This window comes from Nicotiana tabacum, chromosome 8, assembly GCF_000715075.1.
Source record: "Nicotiana tabacum cultivar K326 chromosome 8, ASM71507v2, whole genome shotgun sequence".
In the NCBI taxonomy this organism is placed as follows: domain Eukaryota; kingdom Viridiplantae; phylum Streptophyta; class Magnoliopsida; order Solanales; family Solanaceae; genus Nicotiana; species Nicotiana tabacum.
Window position 1 is genome coordinate 161405287 of NC_134087.1, and position 27047 is coordinate 161432333.

Genomic DNA, 27047 nt, shown 5'->3' on the forward strand with positions numbered 1-27047 from the left:
GATTCCGAGGCCCAATTAGCTTCACATAACACATCTATCAGGAACTTGGAAGTGCAATTAGGCCAAATATCTCAATCTTTAAATACTCGCCCAAAGGGTGCTCTACCAAGTGACACGGTAGTATACCCCAAGGGAGGGCACAACAATCATGTGATGGCAGTGACAACACGAAGTGGAAGAGGCGGTGATGTGCATGCCTCAAGAGATAACCGAGTTCCGGTAGATGAAGATGAGTTGCAAAATGATGAGATTCCGTTGGTAGTTGAGGATGTTGTCGAACCAAGTGAAAATGATGATGGGAGAATTGCAATTGATGAGGGTGAGGAGGAGACTCAAGAGGCCGTGAAACCGTCTAGGGAACACGTCGTCATTGATATGCCCGAACCGGAGGTGCCAAAAGCCAAGGCACCCTTGCCTAGACCTCATCCGCCCTACCCTCAACGGTTGTCCAAGCAAAAGGGTGACAACCAATTTAAGAAATTTATTGAAATGATGAAGAGTTTGACTATCAATGTGCCTTTGGTGGAGGCACTCGAGTAAATGCCGGGATACGCAAAGTTCATGAAAGATTTGGTTACAAAAAAAGAGATCAATGGAGTCTGAGACAATCAAGATGACCCATCAAGTGAGCGCAATTGTGCATTCTATGGCTCCAAAACTTGAGTATCCCGGCACATCCACTATCCCATGTACCATTAGAAGTGCCGACTTTGCAAAAGCCCTTTGCGACTTGGGGGCAAGTATCAATTTAATGCCATATTCGGTCTTCATGACCTTGGGAATCGGACAACCTCGTCCAACCTCTATGAGGCTTCAAATGGCGGTTCAATCAATGAAGCGGCCTTTGGGAATTATTGATGATGTCCTTGTTCGTGTTGATAAGTTCATATTGCCAGCCGATTTCATGATCTTGGATTGTGAAGTGGATTTTGAGGTACCTATCATTCTTGGGAGGCCCTTCCTAGCTACGGGAAAGGCCTTGGTTGATGTGGAAGCGGGAGAATTGACCTTTCGTGTTGGTGATGAAAATGTGGTGTTCCACGTATGCAAATCAATGAGGCAACCAAATAGCAACGAGGTGTGCTCGTTTGTTGACATTGTCACGGTAGTGATAGTGGATGACACAAGCGCTATGGCTAATGTTGAGGACCCACTTGAGGCCATGCTATTGAACATGGATGTTGATGATGATGCTAGAAGGGTGGAGTGTGTGAATGCATTACATGGCATGGGCTCATATTCTTATGAACCGAGGAAGTTATCCCTTGATCTTGAAAATCGCAAAACTCCTCCTACCAAGCCATCTATTGAGGAGCCACCAGTGTTGGAGTTGAAACCACTTCCTCCTCACCTCAGGTATGAATTTCTTGGTCCTAATTTTAATTTGCCGGTTATACTTTCTTCTTGCTTGACTAACATGCAGGTTGAAGCCACTTTGGCGGTTCCTCAAAAGCGCAAGCGGGCAATTGGATGGACCTTGGTGGATATTCGGGGTATTAGCCCCGCATTTTGCATGCACAAGATAATATTGGAGGATGATGCTAGGCCGTCTCTTGAACATCAAAGGAGACTCAATGAAGCCATGCAAGAGGTGGTTAAAAAGGAAGTCATCAAGTGTCTTGACGCCGATGTGGTGTATCCAATTTCTGATAGTTCGTGGACTTCTCCAGTACAATGTGTGACAAAAAATGGAGGAACGACTGTGGTGACTAATGACAATAATGAACTTATTCCGACTCGCACTGTGACGGGTTGGAGGGTATGCATGGACTACCGAAAGTTGAATAAGGTGACTAGAAAGGATCATTTCCCATTGTCGTTCTTGGACCAAATGCTTGATCGTCTTGCAGGCCGGGCTTTCTATTGTTTTCTAGATGGGTATTCAGGCTATAACCAAATTCTCATTGCCCCGGAAGACCAAGAAAAGACAACTTCACATGTCCTTATGGCACATTCGCCTTCTCTCGAATGCCATTTGGGTTATGTAATGCACCGATGACTTTCCAACGATGTATGATGGCAATCTTCACCGATATGGTGGAAGACATTTTGGAGGTCTTCATGGATGATTTTAGTGTGGTCGGGGACTCTTTCGGTGATTGCTTGCAAAACTTGGATCGTGTATTGGCCCGATGCGAAGACACAAACTTGGTTCTCAATTGGGAGAAATGCCATTTTATGGTAGAAGAAGGCATTGTGTTGGGTCACAAAATTTCAAAAAGAGGGATTGAGGTTGATAAAGCGAAAATTGATGTTATCTCGAAGCTCCCTCCCCCTACTTCTGTCAAAGGGGTGAGGAGTTTTCTTGGACATGCGGGTTTCTACTGAAGATTCATCAAAGACTACTCTAAGGTAGTTAACCCGTTGTGTAAATTGCTTGAGAAAGATGCCAAATATGTGTTTGATGAGAAATGTGTGGAGGCTTTCGAGCTTCTAAAGCAAAAGTTGACGACTACCCCCATTATTACCGCACCAAATTGGAGCTTGCCCTTTGAGCTCATGTGCGATGCTAGTGATGTTGCGGTGGGGGCGGTCTTGGGCCAAAGAATCAACAAGATGTTCCATCCGGTGTACTACGCAAGTAAGACAATGAATGAATCTCAAAGGAACTATACGGTCACCGAAAGGGAATTGCTTGCCATTGTTTTTGCCATGGAGAAGTTTCGCCCATACCTTATGGGGGCCAAAGTGATTATTCATACCGATCACGCCACCCTTAGGTATTTGATGACGAAGAAAGATTCTAAAGCGAGGTTAATGAGATGGGTGCTTCTTCTTCAAGAATTTGATTTGGAGATCATTGATAGAAAAGGTAGTGAAAACCAAGTGGCGGACCACTTGTCTCGAGTGGAGGAGGAAGGGAGGCCTTTGGACGACCTTGAGATAAATGATGCTTTTCCGGATGAACAACTCCTCTCGGTTTCAATGCTAGACATGCCATGGTTTGCCGACATTGCCAATTACCTTGTTACCGGTGTGGTTCCGTATGAGCTCTCTTCTAACCAAAGGAATAAGCTCAAGCGGGATTGCTTGGATTACTATTGGGATGAGCCGTATATTTTTAAAATATGCACCGATGGTGTAATTCGTCAGTGTGTTCCTGAAGAAGAGCAACTGAGTATTGTGGAAGCTTGTCACTCTTCGCCCTATGGTGGCCATCATGGCGGGGCAAGGAAGACGTCTAAAGTGTTGATCTGTGGTTTCTATTGGCCTTCGTTGTTCAAGGATGCCGGTGACTTTGTGAAAAGATGTGATGAATGCCAACGTGCCGGAGGGATTTCTAAGAAAGATGAGATGCCCCTTAACACAAGTCTAGAGGTTGACATCTTTGATGTTTGGGGGATAGACTTTATGGGACCATTTGTAAGTTCCTGTGCCAACACATACATCTTGGTAGCGGTTGACTATGTGTCGAAATGGGTTGAGGCCATAGCTTTGCCAAATAATGAAGCTCGAAGTGTGGTGGCATTTTTGAAAAAGAGTATCTTCACGAGGTTTCGCACTCCACGTGCCATAATTAGTGACGGGGGTTCTCATTTTTGCAACCGGGCTTTTGACTCTCTGCTAGCCAAGTATGGGGTAAATCACAAGGTAACCACTCCTTATCATCCTCAAGCGAGTGGCCAAGTTGAGGTGTCCAATCGTGAGATTGAGAGTATTTTATCCAAAACTGTCAATGCAAATAGGACTGACTGGTCGAAGAAATTGGATGATGCTCTTTGGGCTTATCATACAGCTTTCAAGACGCCAATTGGTATGTCGCCGTATCGGTTGGTGTTTGGGAAGACTTGTCATCTTTCGGTAGAATTGGAACATAAAGCTATGTGGGCGCTGAAAAAGTTGAACTTAGAATAGGATGTAGCTGCAAATCTTCGGGTGGAGCAAGTGAATGAACTTGATGAGTTTAGGTTACATGCTTACTCCAGCTCGTCCTTGTATAAGGACAAGATGAAGTACCTTCATGACAAGTATGCCAGAGGAAAGGAATTCAAAGTGGGTGATATGGTTCTTCTTTTCAATTCCCGGTTGAGGTTATTTCCGGGCAAGTTGAAGTCCAAGTGGAGCTGCCCTTTTGAAGTGGTTGGGATAACTCCCTTTGGTGCCATTGATCTCAAAAATAAAAATGGTGAAGTCTTCCGAGTCAATGGGCATCGCGTCAAGCATTATTTGGGAAAGATTGATGACAGCCACGTGGTGGCATGCATTCATTTGAAATGACTGTGATGGTAACATGCGTCGTGCCGCCATGTTAAATCAGGCGCTTCGTGGGAGGCAACCCATGTCTTTTTCCTTTTCTTTGTTTTTCTGTTGTAGAGTAGGATTTTTGAGCTGATAATTTGTGAAGTGTTGCAGGGATTATGTTGAACCAGTGCAAGAAAGAAGTACAAAAAAATGATCAGTCCATGGAAATTGCCCCACGCGGCCGCGCATCAAAGCAGTGCGGTCCGCATGGGCTTGAGCAGCAGTGAGTTCATCCTCAGAAAAAAATTCAACGCGGACCGCGTCCCTTTCTGTGCGGTCTGCATGTGAGAAGCTGGAATTACCAAGTCTCTGATAAATTCCCACGCGGTCGCGCATCAAAGCAGTGCGGTCTGCGTGGGCTGAGTAGTCAAAATGTAACTAAAAGAAAACCAGCGCGGACCGCGGCCATTTTTGTGCGGCGCGCTGGTAGGTAAGCTGAAAGCCCCAGGGTTTTTCTATAAATAGAAGCCTTGGGCCTCATTTGAACCTTTTTGCAAATTTTCATCTGGAGCTCTAAATTTTCACTGTTCATCCACACTCCCTGCTCAATTAGTCGATTTTTCACTAATCCATGGTAACAAATCTTGTTCATTTCATGCATAGCCTAATTTTTTGTTTCTTCTCATTACTCTCTACTAGTATAACTTCTTATTTTCACTAATTCTCAATGACTGTTAGTTTGGATTTCTATTGTTTAGTGATACTTAGCGGCATAAATCCATGTAATTAATTGAGTAGGGACACTAAGGGGTCAAATTCCGATCAAAATGAGACTTAAAGAGAAAAAAAAATTTCGCCTCAGTTAAATCTGCCCTATGCGGCCGCACAACATTTTTGCGCGGTCCGCGTGGCTTTTTTTGTGCGCTATGATGAATCGCCTCCATGCGGTCCGCGTGACATTTCTATAGGGTCCGCGTGAGTCCAGCGCGGCCGCGGTCCAAAACAGTGCGGACCGCGTGTGAAAAGTTCAGAGAAGTCACCATTTTGGCAGTTCACCTGTGCGGTCGGCGTCCATTTCTGTGCGGTCCGCGCTGAAGCTACGCGGCCGCAACACAAAACAGTGCGGACCGCGTCGGTTCATTCAGAGAAACCATTGTGTGAATCAGTAAACTGCGGGGACCGCGTGCCTTTTTGTGCGGTCCGCGTTCCTCTGTCTGTGAAACTGTGTATGCAATTCTTTCATTCAATTGAACTGTCCATTTCATATCATGTGCTTTTACTAACAATGCTAGACATGTCTTCCTTGTAGACAATGGTTCAAAAACATGTGGCTAAGAAGCGAACGGGGAAACAAATACAATCCGGGAGAGGTGGTTCCTCCCGTGGGGGAAGGGGAAAAGGAATTGTAAAGCTAAATCCTAAGACCAGGGAAGCAGATAAAGCTGCATCTCACTCCACGGGGAGTGAGTATGCTCCGTCACGGAGCATTACCTCGGAGTCTTCTCCAATACATAGGGCCACTTCATTCCAACTCCGTGACCCTCCTTCCCCGGATCATGATGATATAGCCTCTTCCAAGGAGCCAGTCGATGTTATCTCGGACTCGTCTGATGAGGCCGGAGCAGAAAAAGACAAGGGGAGCACTTACTCCACGTCTCCCACGGCTTCAATATCAGGGGATAGAGGAGGATATGCCGAAGGGGGTGAACCACAGGTTGGAGGTATAGAGAGAACCAGGAAACCAGAAGCATGGGAGGATAGGTTTGTCAGCGAGGTCGTTTTCCACAAATTCAGGGAATGGTGGCCGAAGAGAAAGTTGATTCCGGAAAGGCGGTTCATAGACGCCGATCTTGTCCCACTCAACCCTCACGTGCAAGCACAATTCCGCACTAGAGAGGGTTGGGGATTATTCAAAGAGAGAGTCGAATTTGCAAACGAGCATATGGTGAAGGAGTTTTATTGCAATGTTCACCACACAATTCGGAACTCCAAAGCAACAAAAGTGAGGGACAAGATAGTAGTCTTTGATGGGAAGTCGCTGAATGACTTTTTGGGGTTTGCAGATGAGGACGAGTCTCAATATCTTAAGAAGCTGGCATTGAAAGAGGAGGTTCGTCTGTGGTTGGACGAGCATTTAGCAGCTCCAGGTACAGTCCCTGTGTGGTTGAATGCACAGGAAAAGATTTTGCGGAACACCCTCAACTTTGAAGAAAAAGGGTGATTAACTTTCGTGTGTAGTCGACTTGACCCGTCTACACACGATCACTCCGTCCCCCATCCTCGGGCTGTCTTGGTGGCAGCTATCATGGCGGGCTTTCCTCTGAATGTGGGAAACATAATGTCGAGGGTGATTTATCAAGTCGGGAACGAAACAAAAACAAACTTCCCCTTTCCGAACACACTCTCCCTTTACTTCAGAGAGTTGAAAGTGAAGAAGAAAAGATATGATGTTACGATACCTCCAGTGGCCCCCTACTCATGGTATGATCAGTTGGGTCCGGACAACCCAAAGAGAGGAAAGAAAACTCCAGCTTCTACCTCCTCCGCACCTGGCCAGTTGCGACAGAGCAGCCCTCTGACCCTACTCCTGATGAGACACTTCCCCCAGGTCCTTCCTCCACAGCTGGTCCATCGGTTGCATCTGATCCGGTGATTCCTTCATCAAAGACTCATCGGTTCACTGCCAACCAGCTCGCACACTCCCTTGCCAGTTTAAACAACTGGATGTCAGTTGCGACATCCAAGTTATCTTCTTTGACCACTGTTGTGCAGGCACAGGAAGCACCAGCTACTGTAGATATTCCCTCCGACATTGAGGATGTTTTGAAAAAGATCCTGGACAACGATGAAAAGATGATGGCAACACAGGATACCTTGACCAAGGCGGTTGGGGAACATGGAAAAGCTTTGGAAAAAATTGGCTCGGGAGCACAAAAAGCTAAGGAAATAGAAAGCTTCCAAGGAGTCAGTTGCACAGTTGAGAGGGGATGTGGACAAGCTGCTAGCGGATCAGATGCCATTCGACTTATTATTTGGAGATCCAGCTGGAGAGCCAGCAGAAGAGCAGCCACAGGCAGAGGAGGATAGGCCAAGGAAGAAGAGGAAGCTCCCTAATACAGAGGGAATAGTGATCGAGGTGGTTCCCCCGTCTAGTACAGCAGATGTTGAGCCCTCTTCAGTTCCACCAGTTGATGAGCAAGATCATGAGCAGACACTTGTCCCATCAGCACATCAGCAGGCTGGGGACCAGTTTGATGAGGCTTGAGGGGCCGCTCTATATCCTTTGCTTATTTTTGATTTTTGATGTCTTATTTGGTAGTTAGCATTGGGGACAATGCTAGCTCTTATTCATGGGGGTGTGGCCCTACTATTTGGATTAACTGTCAGGATGACTGTATATATTATTTTACCTTCTTTTAATTTCTATACATTAGTAGTGGATAGATGGTTTGTGTATAACTGTTCATTCCAGATGATCTTCAGAGTTTATGTATATATTCATTTCCCCCTGGTTGTATATTCTACTCCCCGTTTGTACATATTCATTAGGTTTTCATCTTGATTTTCTATTTTTCGTTTTAGTTGCAAAGTTAGGCTCGTAGCCTTTGTGTTTTGTTTTGGCGTTTGCAATAAGCCCTTGGTTTTCTTAATGCCACGGTTCTTTCCAAGGGTAGATATTGTGCGAACCGGGTGGCTCTTCCCAATGATAGATGGTGTGACAACCTTCTTAAGGGTTTGAGTCCGTTTTTGATTTTTCTTTTCTTTTTTGATTTTCAAGTTTTTGTAGTTAAGGATACCTCAGGCAAAGCCTCACTTGGGCCTAACACATTTGCCTTTGATCCTATGGTCGAAGACATTATGTTGTGTTTAGGATGGTGAAAGTTGTGGCCTTGAGACTCTTGTGTTGACCAAATAATCATCACGTGGTCATTTTGGGCCATGGGGCGCTTGAATCATATCTAAGGTTGTTGTGGTTCCTCGACTCCGTCTTAGGCAACCCTTGAGTGTGTGTGGTGAGAATTCGAATCGCGAGCCCAAGTACCGAGCCGATGGTTTAGAACTTGCCCTGAATGTTTGTTGAGGCGAAATCATAGGTAGAACTTGACTTGAGACGTGAGTATAGGCTCTCCTTGATCCAAAATGCAAAATTTGAACACTTTTCATGACCTACCAATGAAATAATCCCTAGTTCAACCCTTTTGAGCCTTAAATCTTTTTCGTTCATGAACCAAGCTAAAAACCTATACCCGTTCCTAACGAAACCCCCTCTTGGCACCCAAATCTTCCCTTGAGTAAATGACAAATGTCTAAGTTTGGGGGGGGAGAGACAGGAAGGGCATCAATGTGCTAAAAAGATGTAAAAGCAAAAGAAAAGGAAGGCAATGAAAAAGAGAAAAAGACAAAAAGAAAGACAAAAATGAATAAAAACCAAAAAGGGAATCCAAGGACGACAAAAAGAAGTGAAAAAGGTGTAGAAAAGTGATAAAAAGGAGAAATGATTTGAATTGCAAAAGAAAGAGTGACAATGTGTCCCTCTAACCCCTTGAAAGAAGTGAACTACTCAATTGAGTCAAGAAAGTGTGCCAAAATAAATCAAAAGAAGGGCTTAAGGGAAGATTAAACCCATTTGAATCCTTTCACAATGACTCCTCAAAAGCCCTATATGATCTTGAGTTGAGGGAAGCCTACATTAGTGGATACTTACATAAGGGGCAAGCATATGGTACTTAGAGTCGGACTCAGTGCCTCTTCTTTGTGAGAGACGAGAGAGAGATCCATTCATCTCAATTTGTGTGCAAATACCCTAATAGGTGAGATTCACTCAGGGAAAGTCAAGGATGTGTGAGTTTGGGTTCCATGATGACCAAAGAAATTGAGAAAGGTTCCGTGATGAAATGTGTCAACTCTTGATGCTCTTGTGTCGCACTTGATCCACAAGTTTGCAAGTTTAAATATGTTGAGGATGCATTTGCATTGAGGGCAATTGCTAGTCCCAATTGATGCCTGCTGAGGTTACTTTAGGATAAACAGGAATTACTTGGTTGTTTTCCATTGAGGGGTAGGTCTCATTTTATTTTCTTGAGGACAAGCAAAGGTTTAAGTTTGGGAGAGTTGATAACTGCGATTTCTGCATGTTTTTTATACCCATTCTTACCTGAGCATTGTGCATTTATTGCCATATAATAGTCCCAAAATGCTTACAAATGACACTTGATTGCAGGTTTGAGCGACAAGATGACAAATACTAAAGATCGGCTCAAAAAGGAGTGAAATCTGCCAAGTGTCAAGAGACAACTGAAAGGGGGGATCAAAAGGCCCTACGCGGTCCGCACTGTTCTATCACGCGGCCGCGCAGGAGAGCTCAGAAGCTGGGCATATCCAAGTTCAACCTGCGTGGACCGCACTGTTTTTCCATGCGACCGCATAAGAGAGTTCAGAAGCTGGGCATATCCAAGTTCAACCTGTGCGGACCGCACTATTTTGCCACGCGGTCGCGCAGGAAAGTTCAGAGGCCATGATATTTTTAAGATAAGCTGCGCGGTTCGCACCCAGTTCCAACGCGGTCCGTGTCCTTTTTTGTGCGGTCCGCGCCTAAGAGAATCAGAGAAGCAATCAGTCGAGACAAAAGCCCATGTGACCGCGCACCTAATCAGTGCGGTTCGCGTGGATGAAGTTCATGCGGCTGCACGTCACTTTTGTGCGGTCCGCGCCTCCCATTACCAGATGCAAGTAATGAAGACCCTGAGCGCTACGCGGCCGCGCGTCATTTGTGCGCGGTCCGCGCCAGACCCTCAGGGGTATTTTTGTCCGGTTTTTCCTGTGTAGTATAAATAGAACATTTTACTTTTTAGCAGGAGTTTTTGGAGAGCGGTTCGAGAGAAGAGAGCAGCTGAACTCAGGTTACCCTATTATCAGCCTATTTTGGGCCATTTCTTCTAGTTTTAAAGTGGAATCAAGTAGATTAACATTGTAGTTAACTATTTTGTCAATTTCATATATTATTTCTTTGATTTTTGTTACTACTATGTCTAGCTAAACCCATTAGCTAGGGTTGTGGCTAAACCCTAGTGTGGGAAATTGATGGGTATGATTGTTTAGTGCATGAATGATGTTGGGTGTTTGCTATTTGGATTAATCTTAAGTTTTCACTAAGATTTGGTGGTTGCAAACACTAAGTCTAGCTTAGTGGGTCTTGACTCTTCTTGAGAAAGAGAGTCTATGACCTCAAGATTAACTCCAACAAGGAATCGGGATGGACCCATGAGAATGGTAGTCCCAATTAACGGGTTAAACCTCGAGAGAGTAATTACCCAACTTGAACCATAAGTTGCTTGGGAAAATTAGCCTACCCAATTGGTCTCGAGAGAGTCAATTGGGAAAAATCACTCTCTTTACCGAGAGGTGTGAGAGTGGGTGTAAAAGGTGCAACAGTTATAGCATAAGCCCCATATTCGTCATTCTTGCATTAGGAATTTCTACCCGTTAGTGGACCACCTAGGTAAATGTTGCATCCCTAGTGCTTTTATCTATCTTGCATACAATTTAGAATCATAATTTTAGCATAACCTAGTTTTACAACTGTAGTTGATAAATTGTAGCTCTTAAACAAAAGAAAACCAAAAATGTAAGAAGATCAATTATGAGCTAAAACACTATCCTAAACCATACAAATACTCGACTCCAATTTGAAGTTCCCTGTGGAAAATCGACCCCGATATCGCTATTGGGTAAAAGTATTAGCGCCCACTCATCCTTAGGTTGAGTCTGCTGCGATCACTTACCTTCTATCATTCACGAATTTACTCATCATGTGTTTGAAATAGCATAATGTTTATAATCTCAAGAAAATCTCATCCCCAAGTCTACGTTAATTAACTGAAGACGAAACTTTAACATTGAAAATGCAGGATGTAACACTGTAATTGACTCACATGAGTCTAATGAGTCTAAACCTCGTGTACAACTAGGGATGCCCATTGGAAGACCCCCTCCCTTTGATGGACATCACTTTGATGAATGAAAGATGCGTATGGAGGTGTTATTTCAGGAAATTGATTATGATCTGTGGATAATTGTCAATCATGGGCCAATCATACCTACAAAAGTAGATAGCGATGAAAACAAGAGAATCAAAAGAGAGGAAGAATATAATGATGAGGATCTCCAGATCATCCAGAAAAATGCTAAAGCAAAGGACCTCCTTTATAAGAGTCTACCAAAGAATGTTTTTTCTACAAGATTTTTGCCAACATCTCTGCCAATGACATATGAAGGACCTAGAAGCTGAATATGGAAATGAAAACATTGACTTAGCATAGATGGCAATTGAAGAAATCAAGTCAAAAGAGGAAGTGATAAAGATGATGGCCATGAGTGATTTAGATGATGATGACGACCCAAATCAAGTAAGTATCTCTAATCTGATAGAATAAATTCATGCTACATCTAAAAAATAGCTAATGGCCATAATATTAACCATAATGAGTGAAATTGATAGGCTAAGTGCTGAAAATGATCAATTAGTAAGCAATCTTTCATATGTCAAACTTGATTTAAAATAATCTTGAATAAACAAAAATGACCTTGAAAGAAAGATTAAGGAACTTAAGTACCAAGTCCTTGAGCTCATTGCACTTAATGAGCAACAAGTTTTGGCAAATGTAAAGGGAATAATAAGTGATTTACAAAACAATCTTGAAAAAGAACTAAAAAAACTCAAGGATAGTCTGTACGATGTTGATAGCAAGAATAAAATACTACAAGAGAAACTTGAAAAGGCAAAGTATGAATTATCAAGATTAATCAAGTGGCATAGATCTTCTGATGTCTTGAATTGGCTGAATGAGAATTGTAGCAAATAAATCAGGAATTAGCTACAGGAAACATGTACCTAGATTTGATCCTAAGTGTGTAGGAATTTCTGATAATAAGATGTGCACTCACTATGGAAAGGTGGGGCGTTTCAGGGATAGTTGCCCTACTTTAATTCATGCTCAATTAAAAAATACTTTTAGCCTACCTAAACATATGGCAGTGAAAGAAAAAACAAGAGTCACTCCATCTGTTCAAACTAACTGGATTGAGGTCAATAAGAGAGAGACATCCAATGTACTGCCTTTCTAGGCAAAAAGAGACTTGATTCATCCTTTTTCAAATAAAAAATGACCCAAGCTTGTCTAGGTTCTCAAGACTAACTTGAGATTTTTGTTGCAGGCTAAAGTGAGAGAAAACAATTAAGACCGGTATCTAGACATTGGATGCTCAAGATATATGTCTGGAGAAAATGAAATATTTCCTCTCACTAACAACCTTCCAAGGAGGGAGCGTGTCATTTGGAAATGGGAAGAAAGGACAAATAACATGTATTGGTAAGGTTGGTAAGTTACTCTCTCATGCTAGAGAAGATGTGTACTATGTCGGTTGGACGCAAGCATAATCTACTTAGTATCTCCCAAATATGTGATAAAGGTAATGAGATAAAATTCAATTGAACAATATGTATTGTCACAAAACTAGATAAATGTGAACTATTCTGAAAAGTAATATTATGTCTACAAGATATCTATTATGTCTCTCCCTCATAGTGAGCATACATATTTAAGTGTAGTTGAAGATAATCCACTATAGTGGCATAGAAGACTGGGTCGTGCTAGACTGTCCCAACTCAATAAGTTGGTAGCAAAGGACCTGGTCTTTGGGTTACCAAAAGTTGAGTTTATATCTGATAAGGTTTGTGATGCATGTGTCAGAGGTAAGCATGTAAGATCTTATTTTTAAACCTAAGAAAGTTGTCAGCACCTCTAGACCCCTTGAACTTCTTCACATGGACCTATTGGACCCATGAGAGTAGGAAGAAGTATGTGTTTGTAATTGTTGATGACTTCTCTAGGTACACACGGACCTTGTTTTTGGCATCTAAGGATGAAGCCTTTGATGTATTTTGTGTGTTTGTCAGAATGATTCAATAGAAACTAGAAAGTTTTTTGTCAAGTATTATAACAGATCATGGAACTATGTTTGAAAAATATAAATTCCTTGAATTCTACAGCACTTGTGGCATTGAACATAACTTCTATGCACCTAGAACTCCACAACAAAATGGTGTCGTGGAAATAAAAAATAGATATATAGAAGATATAGACAGGACTATACTGATTACTAGTGAACTGCTTAAAAACTTTTGGGCTGAGACAGTCAATATTGCCTGTTACCTATTAAGTAGGTGCATAGTCAAACACATTCTTGAGAAAACTCCTTATGAGTTACTTCGAGGAAGAAAGTCCAACATCACCCACCTGAGAGCTTTTGGTTGAAAATGCTTTGTGCACAATAATGGTAAAGAAGCTCTAGGTAAATATTATGATAGAAGTGATGAGGGAATATTTTTGGGATATTCACCACATAATAAAGCATATAAAGTGTTAAATAAAAGAATTATGTGTATGGAAGAAAATATTCATGTAATCTTTGATGAATCTAACAATATGGTTGAGAAAGGTTTGTAGGATGAAGACTATGATATAGGGCTCACAGAGGAAAGGATTTTTGAAACGAAAGGAGAATCTGAACAACAATCTGAAGGAGCATCAGGCAATCAAGACGCTGATGAAAGTGATCAGGAAGTACAAGAGGAAGGAGAAACAATTCTGACAGATACTCAGATAGGTGAAGTTTTACCCACTGTTACTGGTCCCTTAGGGGAATCCTCTACTGAACCATCTCAAGGTCTACAAGTTGGGCCATGGAAATACCAAAACACTCATCCCCTTGAAAATATCATTATTGATCCAAATGCAGGAATACAAACAAGATCATCCTTGAGAAACTTGTTTGCACTCACCGCCTTTCTGTCTTAGATAGAGCTAAAGAACATAAAGGAAGTCTTAAAGGATACATACTAGAAATTGCGATGCAGGAGGAGCTAAATTTGGCATTTGGTACAATAACCCAAAAATACAACTATTTTAAGAACCAGATGGGTGTTGAGGAACAAGATAGATGAGCAAGGAAATATCACAAGGAATAAGGCCAGACTGGTGGTTCAGGAATAAAATCAAGAAGAAGGAATTAACTATGATGAAACATTTGCTCCAAAATCAAGAATGGAAGCCATCAGAATGTTGATAGCCTTTGTTACATATATGGAGTTTACACTATATCAGTTGAATGTAAAGTATGCATTTCTAAATGGCTATTTGAAAGAGGAAGTGTTTGTCAAATAACTTCCTGGCTTTGAAAGTGAAGAATTTCCTAATCATGTCTTCAAATTGGATATGGACTAAAATAGGCCCCAAGAGCTTGGTACGGGAGGCTCTCAAAATTCCTCTTAGCCAATGACTTTCTACAAGGAAAGGTAGACAATATATTGTTTCTGAAAAACAAAGGAAAGAACCTTCTGATTGTACAGGTTTATGTGGATGATATAATTTTTGGGGCCACTAATAAGTATTGTGCAGAGAATTTGCTGAAATGACGGGGAATGAATTTGAAATGAGCATGATGGGTGAGTTGAACTTCTTTCTTGGGCCACAGATCAACAGACACCCACTGGAACCATGATTCATCAATAATAGTACATTAAAGAGCTCTTAAAGAAATTTAACATGGATTCCTCAAAGTCAATTGATACTCCTATTTCCATTGCAGCAAAGCTTGATCTAGATGAAGAAGAGAAAAAAAAACTTTACAGAGGAATAATTCGATCACTTCTATATCTCACTACAAGCAGGCCTGACATTGTGTTCCGTGTAGGTCTATGTGCAAGGTTTCAAGCAAATACCGAGTCTCACTTGAAGGCAATCAAAATAATATTCAAATACTTGAAAGTAACTCGTAATTTATGCTTGTGGTATTCAAGAGGATACAATTTTGACTTAGTTGGTTATGTTGATGTTAACTATGCAGGGTTTTCATGTTGATAGAAAAGCACTTCTGGAACAGCTCATTTTCTAGGTTCTTGCCTTGTGTCTTTGGGAACAAAGAAGCAGAATTCAATGCCCTATCTACAATTGAAGCAGAATATGTGGCAGCAGCATCATATTGTGCATGATTGCTATGGATAAGGCAGTAGCTCAGGGACTATGGTATTTTGTTGATTGTGTTCCTATCTTTTGTGACAACACCAGTGCTATAGATATTGCTTAGAATCCATGACAGCATAAGAGAAGCAAACACATTGATATTAGACACTATTTTCTTAGAGATAATGTGCAAAAAGGAAATATCTCAACAAATTTGTGCAAAACTGAGGATCAAATTGCTGACATTTACACTAAGTCACTGAGTAGGAATCATTTTGAAAGAAACAGGCTAGAACTAGGATTAAATAAGTCTTTTCACTAAGTTGAACCCGAATGATTGGCTATGAAAAAAAAGGCAATAATTGTAGATTTCTGGGTAACAAATACTTGATTTAATCTCATATCTGTTTTTAAGTATACATATTTGCATTGAAAATCTAATTATTGCTGGTGGTTTATGATATTAACCTATTTTGTCTGAAGCTTTACTATATAGAGGACTAGGTAATTGCAAAGGAGTTGGTCCTTCAACTCAGGTACGTGACATCTTGTCAAAAGCTATTAAAATTAAATAATTGGAAATACTATTGTAATCAGACTTCCTAAAACAAGTAGGCATCAATTCTATCAGTTATCAAAGTCAAATATCAAGGGGGAATTTTGTTCAGTTAAGAGTCCTATTAATTCTAAAAGTCCATTTGTCAAATATATCTGTTGTTAGAGTCCTATTAGAACTCGATCAATACCCTCTCTCTTTCTAGTCAAATCAGGACTACCCTCCTTTAAATCCATCTTTTCGCACCTCATCTCAAATTCATTGTTTCCCTTCAAACCCTAAGCAAGAAACAAATCAACTTCTCTTGTATCTTCTTCATCATTACAAAGCCCAGCCACCTTAAAAACCTAAATCATTCACAGAGCATGGCTCTAAATCCAAAGTTGAGAAGGCTAAGCCAAAGAAGAGTGTAAAATCAGCAATTAGCTCTACACCATTACCTACTGCTTCTCAACCCCCATTCTTTGATATCACTGCATCACCACTCAATATCACTCTTCCATATCCATCCTTTGTTATCTCCACAGCTCCATCTCCAAAAACAATCACCAAAGACGCTATGACTATACCGTATATCACCTCTAAACATACAAAGGTCAAGGTCATTTCAAGGAAGTCAATAAAAAGTGGAAAACCAGTTGACAATGTTGTTGCTAAGGGGGAACCAACAATTAATGATACCATTGCTCAAGGAGAACCTCCAACTGACAAGGATGCTCAGGTAAAACCTTCTCCATCAAAACATGATGTTTAGGCATCTACTATAGATGTGTCCCCTATAGATATAGTTGAACCCCTAAGAGACACACCACATGTAGAAACATCTGTGGTAGAACGAGACTGTAGCATAACCTGTGAATGTAGAAGTAGTTGTAGACCAGTCTGTGGTAGAGGAGGAAGGTGAGAAAGAAACAGGGGACAATGAAGATTCTGACGAGAGTACTTATAGCTAGACTAATGAAGAGGAGGATGAGGAAACAAATAAAGAGGGTGAAGTGGAAGAAGAGAAGGATCAAAATTCAGAAATAAAGAAAAGCGATGATGAGGGTGAATTAGAAAAGGAGAAAGGGGGTGAATCAAAAAAAGAAAATGATGAGCAAGTGGGAGATTTAGAAGAAGAAAGGGGAACAAAGGGAGAAAGAGATTCTGAGAGTGAGGATAATGATCATGAGGGAGAGGGAGATGATGAACAAGAAAGTGAGGGTGAGGACTCTAAATCTAATACAGTCATGGTCCCTTTGGAAGAAGTCAATGGGGAGGAAGGTTCGGAAGAACCATGGCCTTCCTTAACTCCTTTCATGAGAGATGAGGAAGTTAATATGATGAGGATGACCTACCATTATCTGATATGGGAAAGAAGAAGAAGAAGAAGAAGAAGAAGAAGAAAAAGAAAAAGAAGAAGAAGAAGAAGAAGAAGAAGAAGAAGAAGAAGAAGAAGAAGAAGAAGCAGAAGAAGAAGAATAAAAAGAAGAAGAAGCAGAAGAATAAGAATAAGAATAAGAAAGCCCTAGCAAAACCTACAAAAACAGCTTCATAAGGAAAGAAAGGAGGTGGCTCCTCGTACTAGAACCCCTCTCATCAGGAGTAAGAGAAAGGTTGTTGATGATCAACTAATCAAGAAAGATAGGAGTACGAAAAGAACAAGGAAATCAGTTGCAGCTGCTGAAGCTGTTGTTGAGTGGGATGAGGATGATGAACCTAGTTTTTCACTTAGGGGAAGAAACCAGTGAACAGGACTATTGTCAAACCCATCAAGGCAACTACCTCTACTTCTTAGAAGAAGATAAGAGGGAAGAAGCAAAATGCTGAGTCAGAGGTAGTTGACAGGATGACAGAGTTCAAAAGTGGAAGGGTCTTGAATGGGAAGATCCTGGCCAACACTAAAGAAAATGGAATGGCTCAGTTAGTAGAGTAGATTAACATGCAGCTGGACACACATGCTTGTGAAACCTTTTACCCTATATGTGTACTTGCAATGGTTGAATTCTATGATAACTTTTCGTTTAATGTCAAAGTGGTGAAGAGCTCTGTGAGAGACTTTGAATTGGAGTTTGATGCTGAAGAACTTGGGCTGCTGCCGAACATCCCCTCCCTGTGATTTGAAAATTATTTGAAAACAAAGTGGCAAGAAATTGACAATGATGTGGATAGAGGAATTGTGGTCATAAGAAAGTTTTCCTAGAAATTTGAACTAGATGCTTCTCAAAAGGTGTATAACACTGATATGACACCTTTTCACAAGTTGTTGTTCCATTTTGTGAATTCCTGCATTCTGTAGAGATCTGAGAGGAGGCAAGAGGACACTCTACTTGACATGACTATGATGGAACTGTTGGACACTGGTAAGGCCATCAACCTTCCTAGTTTGATGATCCAACACAGAAGTGTTGTAGACACTTCCAATCCTAAGCATGCTTTGCCCTATGGTTTCATGTTGACTGAGCTATTTTAGAAGCTCACTATCTCTATGCCTGAGCTAAAGTTTGTCAACCACAATGATGTGTTGGATGCTGTCATGCTCAGAAAGTATGGCTATGGTAAGATCAAGGTTAGAGGTCCAACTAGAACTGCGATTCTGCTTGGAAGCAGCATGGCTACTGAGTTTTCTAAGAGGTTGGAGTTGGCCTTGGAGGAAAATGCTAAACTCAGGGAAGATAATGATAAACTGAGGAAGGAAACTAAGAAACTTAGGGAAGAGCTGAGGAAGGATAGAGAAGCTCATCCATAGCAAATTGCAACTCTTGTGAAGGCCTTGGGTCACTCCCCGAACCTGGGGGGGCGAGACCAGCACCTAGTGCCTCACCTATCCTTGCGTACCAACTTGCGACTAAGGGACTCTGAACATATAATGTCACTTTGGCCATGGGCCAAATTGCAAGATAATTTGTGAAGCAAAATATAAAACTGAATGGAAACTAATGATGACTAAAAATCAATGTAAAGCTGGGCAAGTAAGGCCGTCATAACTACTACAGTTGACAAACAAACAAAATATACATACAAGGCTGACAACACCAACATACTGCACTAACTGACAGGATATGTCTACAAGCCTCTACTGATGGAGTACAATGATCGCAACATGGCCCCGACCTACCCATAACCTATATACATATATACACTATATGTACACAAAACTTCTAGACCCGTCAACTCCGAAGGACGTGAAGCTTACCGATAAAGCTGAACTCGGGCAACACCTAATGAGGAGGTGTACTGGCTTGTTTGTCTAAACCTGCATGCATGAAATACAGCATCCCCAGAAAAAAAGGACGTCAGTACGAAATAATGTACCGAGTATGCAGGGCAATAAAATAACTAAAAGCTAAAACTGAACTGGTAATATAATAACTGAAAGTAACTAGGAGTCAAAGATAATCTGAAGATATGCTCACCTGCTGATACTAACTCAACTCTCTCAATATAATAAGTAAAATAGTTGTCCAGCCTTAGAAGGGTCGGTATATATAATTGCTTTGCCGTAGTAGGCTCGCTCATAGGCACTCGGCCATACTAGGCTCTGTATCTCGGCCATGCTGGGCTCGATCATAGGTGCTCTACCATAGTAGGCTCGGTATATAACTTACCATCTGATCTGAGGTTGCCCAATAGGGGCCTGCTCGCCTATTATAGCTCGATGGTGGCGAAAATACTATAATACTGCATATATATAGACCCTCTTCTCTCTTGACTGGAAGTAGACAATACATAATTGAATATAACGTCCCAATAAGGGAGAATACTATAACTTATGATACTAGAAAAATGTACATAAATTTCAGAATATGAATTTCTCTTTATGTCTCGTTATCAAACACAGGTAACTACGAGATTATGCCAAAATTAAGGAAGGACTTAGCCTTAACATACCTGGAGTAGGGAAAAATCTGTGTGATATTCTTGAGAAGGATTACACCACACTCCCTTAGAATCGAACAATCCCGTTGCTATTATAATATGGAGTGGCTATCGTCCTTGGCTTTGCATTCCGTAAAACTCACTTACCAAATGAATTTTTGGTATTAATTCAAGATAAGAGTTCTTGGCTTTGCATTCTGTATAATCCACTTATGAAATGGATTTTGGTATTCATTCAAGATAAGAGTTCTTGGCTTTGCATTTTGTATTACTCTCTTACCAAATGAATTTTGGTATTAATTCAAGACAAGTGTAGGGATGAGTATTATGACTTCTCTTTCTATGTGTTTGCAAGGAGTGCCTTAGAATATTATCCATCTGTCATCTTAATTGATTGTCCAAAGTCAAGTCATTATCCAATCCTCCTCTACTTTCTACCACGTGGGGGGGGGGGGGGGCTTTGTCCCCACCTACAATTATCCACAAAATCTTTAATTACATGGTTAATCTCTCATTAAACCAATAATTCACCAATTACCCACGTAATTAAGAATTATCTCAAATTACTTAAAATACTACTCATTTTTAATATACCTTATACATCATACTATCATGGTCATATAGTAACTTGTATGGCACTATCCATAAATATGGGGTATTATAGCTTGGACCGTATTTTATCCAAAATTGCCAAACTTCGACGAAACTCATTCTCTTCTATTTGCTTACCTTATCTCCTTCACAAATTTACTCATCATGTGTTTGAAACAGCATAATACTTATAATCTAAAGAAAATCTCATCCCCGAGTCTACATCAGTTAACTGAAAATGAAACTTTAAGGTACGAAAAATGCTAGATGTAACATCCTTCCCCCCTTAGAAACATTAGTCCTTGAATGTTTACTCTTAGATACTTTGGGAACATATTGCCAGAGTCTCCTCCGTACACTAGACTAAAACCAACATGTACGCAGCAATAAAACATACTATACATTCCACACATGGACATTTTCTATAAATAGCAACACTTAGCTTCACAACTCTGTCCATTATAAATTCTGAGAGTCAAAAATGCGAGCTTACCTGATGACCTACTTGCCTAAATAGAGCTGTGCTGAGGTATCCCACCTCGAGCCATATCTTCAGTTTTAAATAGGTGGGGGTATTTAGACTTCATTTATTCTTCCGCTTCCCACGTCATCTCTTCTACATTCTTGCTTCTCCATAAAACCTTCACGGAGGCTATTTCCTTATTCCGTAGCTTACGGATTTGTCGGTCTAGGATGGAAACCGAAATTTTCTTGTATGACAAGCCCTCCGTAATCTGTACATCATCCATGGGCACCACTCGGGTAGGATCACTAATGCACTTCCGTAGCATTGATACGTGAAAAACTGGATGGACAGACTCCAATTCTGATTGTAATTCTAACTCATATGCTACTTGGCCCACTCTCCAAATGATCCTATAAGGCCTAATATACCATGGGCTAATCTTGCCTTTCTTGCCAAACCTCATCACGCCATTCAAAGGTGACACCTTTAAGAATACCCAGTCATTAACCTTGAACTCTAACTCTCGTCGCCGCACGTCTTAATATGACTTCTGATGACTCTGGGTTGTCAACAGGTGCTCCTGGATAAGCATTACTTTCTCTACAGCTTGTTGAACTAGGTCTGGCCCTTGTAACCCAGATTCTCCAACATCAAACCACCCTATAGGAGATCTGCACTTACGCCCATACAAAGCCTCGTACGGAGCCATATGGATACTGGAGTGGTAGCTGTTATTATATGCAACATCGATAAGAGGTAGATGTTCATCCCAACTTCTTTTAAAATCCAACATACATACTCGTAACATATCCTCGAGTGTCTGAATTCTGCGCTCGGCTTATCCATCAGTTTGTGGATGAAAAGTTTTGCTGAGATTCACCTAACTCCCTAGACCTTTCTGAAATGACCTCCAAAAATGTGCTGTAAACTAGGCCCCACGATCAAATATAATAGATACTGGTACTCCATGTATTCACATTATCTCCTTAATATATAACTTTGCATAGTCTTCTGCTGTATATGTAGATCTGACCGATAGGAAATGAGTTGATTTCGTGAACCTATCGACTATCACCCATATGGAATTGAAATTACAATGAGAACGAGGTAAACCCATAATAAAGTCCATGTTTATCGCCTCCCATTTCCATATCGGGATCTTTATAGTCTGCATTAGCCCTTCGAGCTTCTGGTGCTCTACCTTAACCTGCTAGAAACTAGGACACTGGGCGACAAACTCAGCAATGTTCTTCTTCATATCGTTCCACTAGTACACATCCTTAATGTCATGATACATCTTCGTCGACCCAGGATGAATGGAGTACCACGAATAATGTGCCTCTGACATAATCCTGTCTCGTAGCCATGCTACATCTAGAGCACACAGACGACCCCTATATTTGAGAACTCCATCTCCCTTGAGCTCTAACAACGACTTCTACTGTTGTGGAACTCGCTCTCTCAACTTGACCAACTCTAGGTCCTCGTACTGCCTCTCCTTTACTTCAGTTATGAGAGATGATTTTGTAGTATTTCGGAGTACAACTCCACCATTGCCATAGTCTACTAATCAAACCCCCAAACAAGCCAATTGATGAATCTCTCTAGTTAATTGTCTTTTCTCGGACTCTATATGTGCTAAGCTACCTATAGATCGGTGACTAAAGGCATCTGCTACAACATTAGCTTTCCATGGATGGTAGAGAAGTTAACATCATAATCTTTTAATAACTTAAGTCATCGCCTTTGTCTCAAATTCAACTCTTTTTGCTTGAGGATATATTGCAGGCTTTTATGATCTTTGAATACATCAACTTGAACACCATATAATTAATGCCTCCATATCTTGAGTGCATGGACAACCATAGCTAACTCGAGGTCGTGGGTAGGATAATTCCGCTCATGCTTCCTTAACTACCTTGAAGCATATGCAATTACTTTCCCATGTTGCATCAGGACATATCCTAACCCGACACCTAAGGCATCACAATATATTGCATAACCATATGGACCCTCTAGAAGTGCTAGAACTGGTGCTGAGGTCAACCTGTTCTTAAGCTCCTGGAAACTCTGCTCGCAAGCCTCTGTCCACTGAAACCTAGTTTCTTTTGCGCCAACTTTGTTAATGGTGCTGAAAGGGAAGAAAAATCCTTTACGAACCTCCGATAGTATCCTACTAAGCTTAGAAAACTATGAACCTCTGTTGGAGTGGTAGGTCTAGGTCAGGATTCACAGTCTCAATCTTCTGAGTGTCTACCTTTATACCCCCATCGGATACAATGTGCCCCAAGAATGCTACAGACACTAACCAGAACTCACATTTAGAAAACTTAGCATACAATTCACTATCACGGAGGGTTTGGAGTACCGCTCGCAGGTGGTCCGAATGCTCATCCTCTGAACATGAATAAACCAAAATATCATCAATAAATACTATAACTAATAGATCTAAAAACGGCCGGAATAGGCTATTCATCAAGTCCATGAATACGGCATGTGCATTCGTCAATCCGAAGGACATGACAAGGAACTCGAAGTGGCCATACCGGGTCTTGAAGGTTGTCTTGGGAATATATTTCTCCCGAACTCTGACTTGGTGGTACCCAGACCTCAAATCTATCTTTGAGAAGCATTTAGCTCCCTGCAACTAATCAACAAGTCATCCATCTTTTGAAGTGGATACTTATTCTTAACAGTTACCTTGTTCAGTTGCCTATCATCGATACACATCCTCAACAAGCCGTCTTTATTCCACACAAATAATACCGGTGCACCCCAATGGTGAGGTAATGGGCCTAATGAAACCTTTCTCCAGCAAACTTTTAACTGCTCCTTCAACTCCTTCAATTCGGCAGATGCCATTCTATACGGAGGGATGGATATTGGTTGAGTTCTCGAAGCAAGTCGATGTCGAAATCATTCTCTCGTTGTGGAGGAATATTTGGAAGTTCATCTAGGAATACATCTGCGTAGTCTTTGACTAGTTGAATAGATTGAAGTATAGGTATCTCAGCATCTGCATCTCTAACGTGCACAATATGATAAATGCACCCTTTGGTGATCATCTTCCTTGCCTTCAGATAGGAAATAAATGTACCTCTGGGTGTTGTTGTATTACCTACCCATTCAAGGACTGGTTCACCAAAAAAATGAAATCTAGCTGTCTTTGCTCGACATTCAACTGTGGCATAGCAAGCTGCCAACTAGTTCATGCCCATGATAGCATCAAAATCTAACATCTCTACCTCAACTAGGTCGGCTGAGGTCTGACGACCACAAACTAACACCGTATAATCTTGGTAAACCCATCTAGCAATAATCGATTCTCTAATCGGTATAGATATCGCAAAAGGATCACTTAGTATTTCAAGTACTATACCAAACTTCCCCGTGACATATAGGGTAATACACAATAAAGTAGATCCCGGGTCTATCAAGGCATAAGCATCATGAGAGAAAATGGTCAACATACCTATCACAACATCTGGTGAGGACTCCTGGTCCTATCGACCCACTAAAGCATAGCTACAATTCTGGTTACCACCTAAACTTGAACCTCTACCTCTGCCTCAACCTCTACCAGCCGAAGACTGAGACTCGTGCCCTGAAGGATGCACGGATATAGATGATCTTGTTGCTGAATTCGCTGGTTGTGCCATACCCCCAGAATCTCGATTTAGGCAATCTCGAATCATATGCCCCAGGTGTCCACATGTATAACAAGCATCGGAACTGGCTCGGCATTAGCCCAAGTGTCCTCTACCACAGATGTCACACCATGGTGGAAAAGACCATATCTTCCTTGAACCTCGTTGTCGCTACAAATCCGCCTCCTGGGAACTTTTTACTCTCTTCAATTCAGCTTGAAGCTGCTTATTTTTCTCGAGTTCACCACATATCCTAGTTCTAGCAGCTTTCAACTCATTTTCAAGCCGAATGTGTTCCTTACTAGCTATCTCCTTTCCTTTTCCAGATTTTCAGGTTTTAGCTTAGTCGAAGGTTTCACTATTGTTTCCCTTAGGTCTATAATTTCTGCCAAAAGATCATTCTTTTCTTTTCTGAAAATTCAATGGTTTTCTTATGGTCAGTAACTACAGCCACTAAGTCAACTCTAGTTTTTTCAGATTCTACTAACTCTAAGGTCAAAGAATCTCTATCCTCCACAAGACTATGAAATACATTGATTAATACATTATCTAAAGACATGAGCTTTCTTGGAGAATAGGATTTCAGATTTCTTTGAACATCCCTGAAATTTACCTCTTTGTTGTGATTGTCTTTATCATCATCTGATCGAGCCATTAAAGCAACAGTTGAGTCATATTCAGCTGATATTTTTCTCTTGAAGTTCTTGGAGAATTCTTGCTTCAAGAGAGGACAATTTTTCATGAAGTGTCCACCCTTTCCGCACTTGTAACAAAGATCATTGTTCTTTGATCTATTAGAGATGTCCCTTTCTAGCACTTCTCCATTTCTTCTGACCATTTTATGAAACCTTTTCTTTAAGTAAGCCATGTAACTATCTTCCTCAATCGAATCAATGTTATCAGCTTTAAGTACTCAGTACTTTTCCTTCTGTGGTTTTCTCCTTTCAAGAGTTGGTGGAGCAGCCATGAGGATCCTTCCTATGTGTTAGCCTTATAGGAAGAACCTGCTCTAATACCACTTGTTAGAGAGCTTTGTCACACCCCGAACCTGGGCCTGGACGTAACACGGCACTCGGTGCCTGACTACATGTGACCGAGCGAACCAACTGGCTGGCTAAATCAACATGTGGTGTAACTATGAGCTAGAGGTAAATATAAACATGATAATCTACTAAAGAATCTGACTGAAATATCAAAGATGCAGAAAATATTGAAAGGTCTGCAAGTATAAACAAGTAGCCGACAGGGCTAACACATGAAATCCTACTAAGATCTGACTGACTGGGTTATAGTCTACGAAGCCTCTAAAGAATACTACAAATTCTAACTGTTTACCGAAACAAGGTCCCCGGTATACCTTCTGAAATACTATAATGACTAAAACAAAAGAGAGACAAGGCCCCGGAAGACTGGGGCTCACCAATAGCTGATACGAGATGTCCTAGCAAGTAGAATTATCAACCTGAAAATCGTTACCTGCATCGCGAGATGCAGGCCCAGGGCAAAAGGGATGTCAGTACATTTGAATTGTACTGGTATGTAAAATAGCTGAACAAAAGAACTGTCAACACTGAAATTGAAACTGAACTGCTAACTGATAAAATGATAACTGAACAATGAAGTAAGGATGTGAATGCTCCCTCTTCTGAATGATGAACAATCTGTTTATCTGAACATTAAACTGCGGCCTCAGGCCCAATATGTATATATATATTAAACTACGACCTCAGGCCCAATGTATATATGTGCACAACTGCGGCCTCGGGCCCAAGTATACGTATACATAACTGCGACCTCAGGTCCAAAATGCATAAAGCATAAACTGCGGCCTCAGGCCCAAATGCAGGTGTTCAACATTCAGGAATTTAAATCAGGAACTGAGAATCATACTGTAATATGTGTTACTGAAATAATGAGCCATACCGACTTACATGATACTGGTATAGTGAATAGGATTAAACTGAGATGAGTATTCATAATAAGTTGATTTGTCATAACTGAAACTCATAGAATATCGAATGATTATGAAACTATGTCATCTAGAGAATATAAGTTCTACTTCTATTCATGGAACCAAGGCATAATTACTTTCTGAGGAAACTAGTAATGTTCATGATGAATGGGACGTAAGGAGAATCATAGATATTCCCAAACGTAAAGAGTTAGCCTTACATACCTCAATTTGCCCCTTAGTGATACTACAATGATCCACACTACTAAGAACCTTCAATCTACAACAACAACATCCAATGGAACCCAATATTAGTAATAAATTCCATAACTTATGCCATTTAGGCATATTATCAAACACCTTGTAGGCATAGATATTTACACCTCATAACTATAGTGTTGGTTCATCCAACTATCACCATTAACCAACAATTCATTCCACCATCATTCCTAACAAATTTATAACTTCCAACAACATATGTATGACCATCCATTCACACCCAACCAACAAATCCTATCAAATAATCACCTTTAAATTCCTACCATGGTCATGCATTTAAATTGGGAATTTATGACTTCCAATCACCATACCATAAGTTGTAATACTTGATTCATACTCATAATTCCATAATAACACCATATATGTAAGTCTAAGGGTGTAGAATTACCTCTTGTAGACCAAATCTTGAAAGACAACTTTTGGGGTGTTCTTGAGATTTTGAAAAAAACCTATGAAACCCAATCAAAATCATGTTGTAACAAGTGATTGAGAAGTG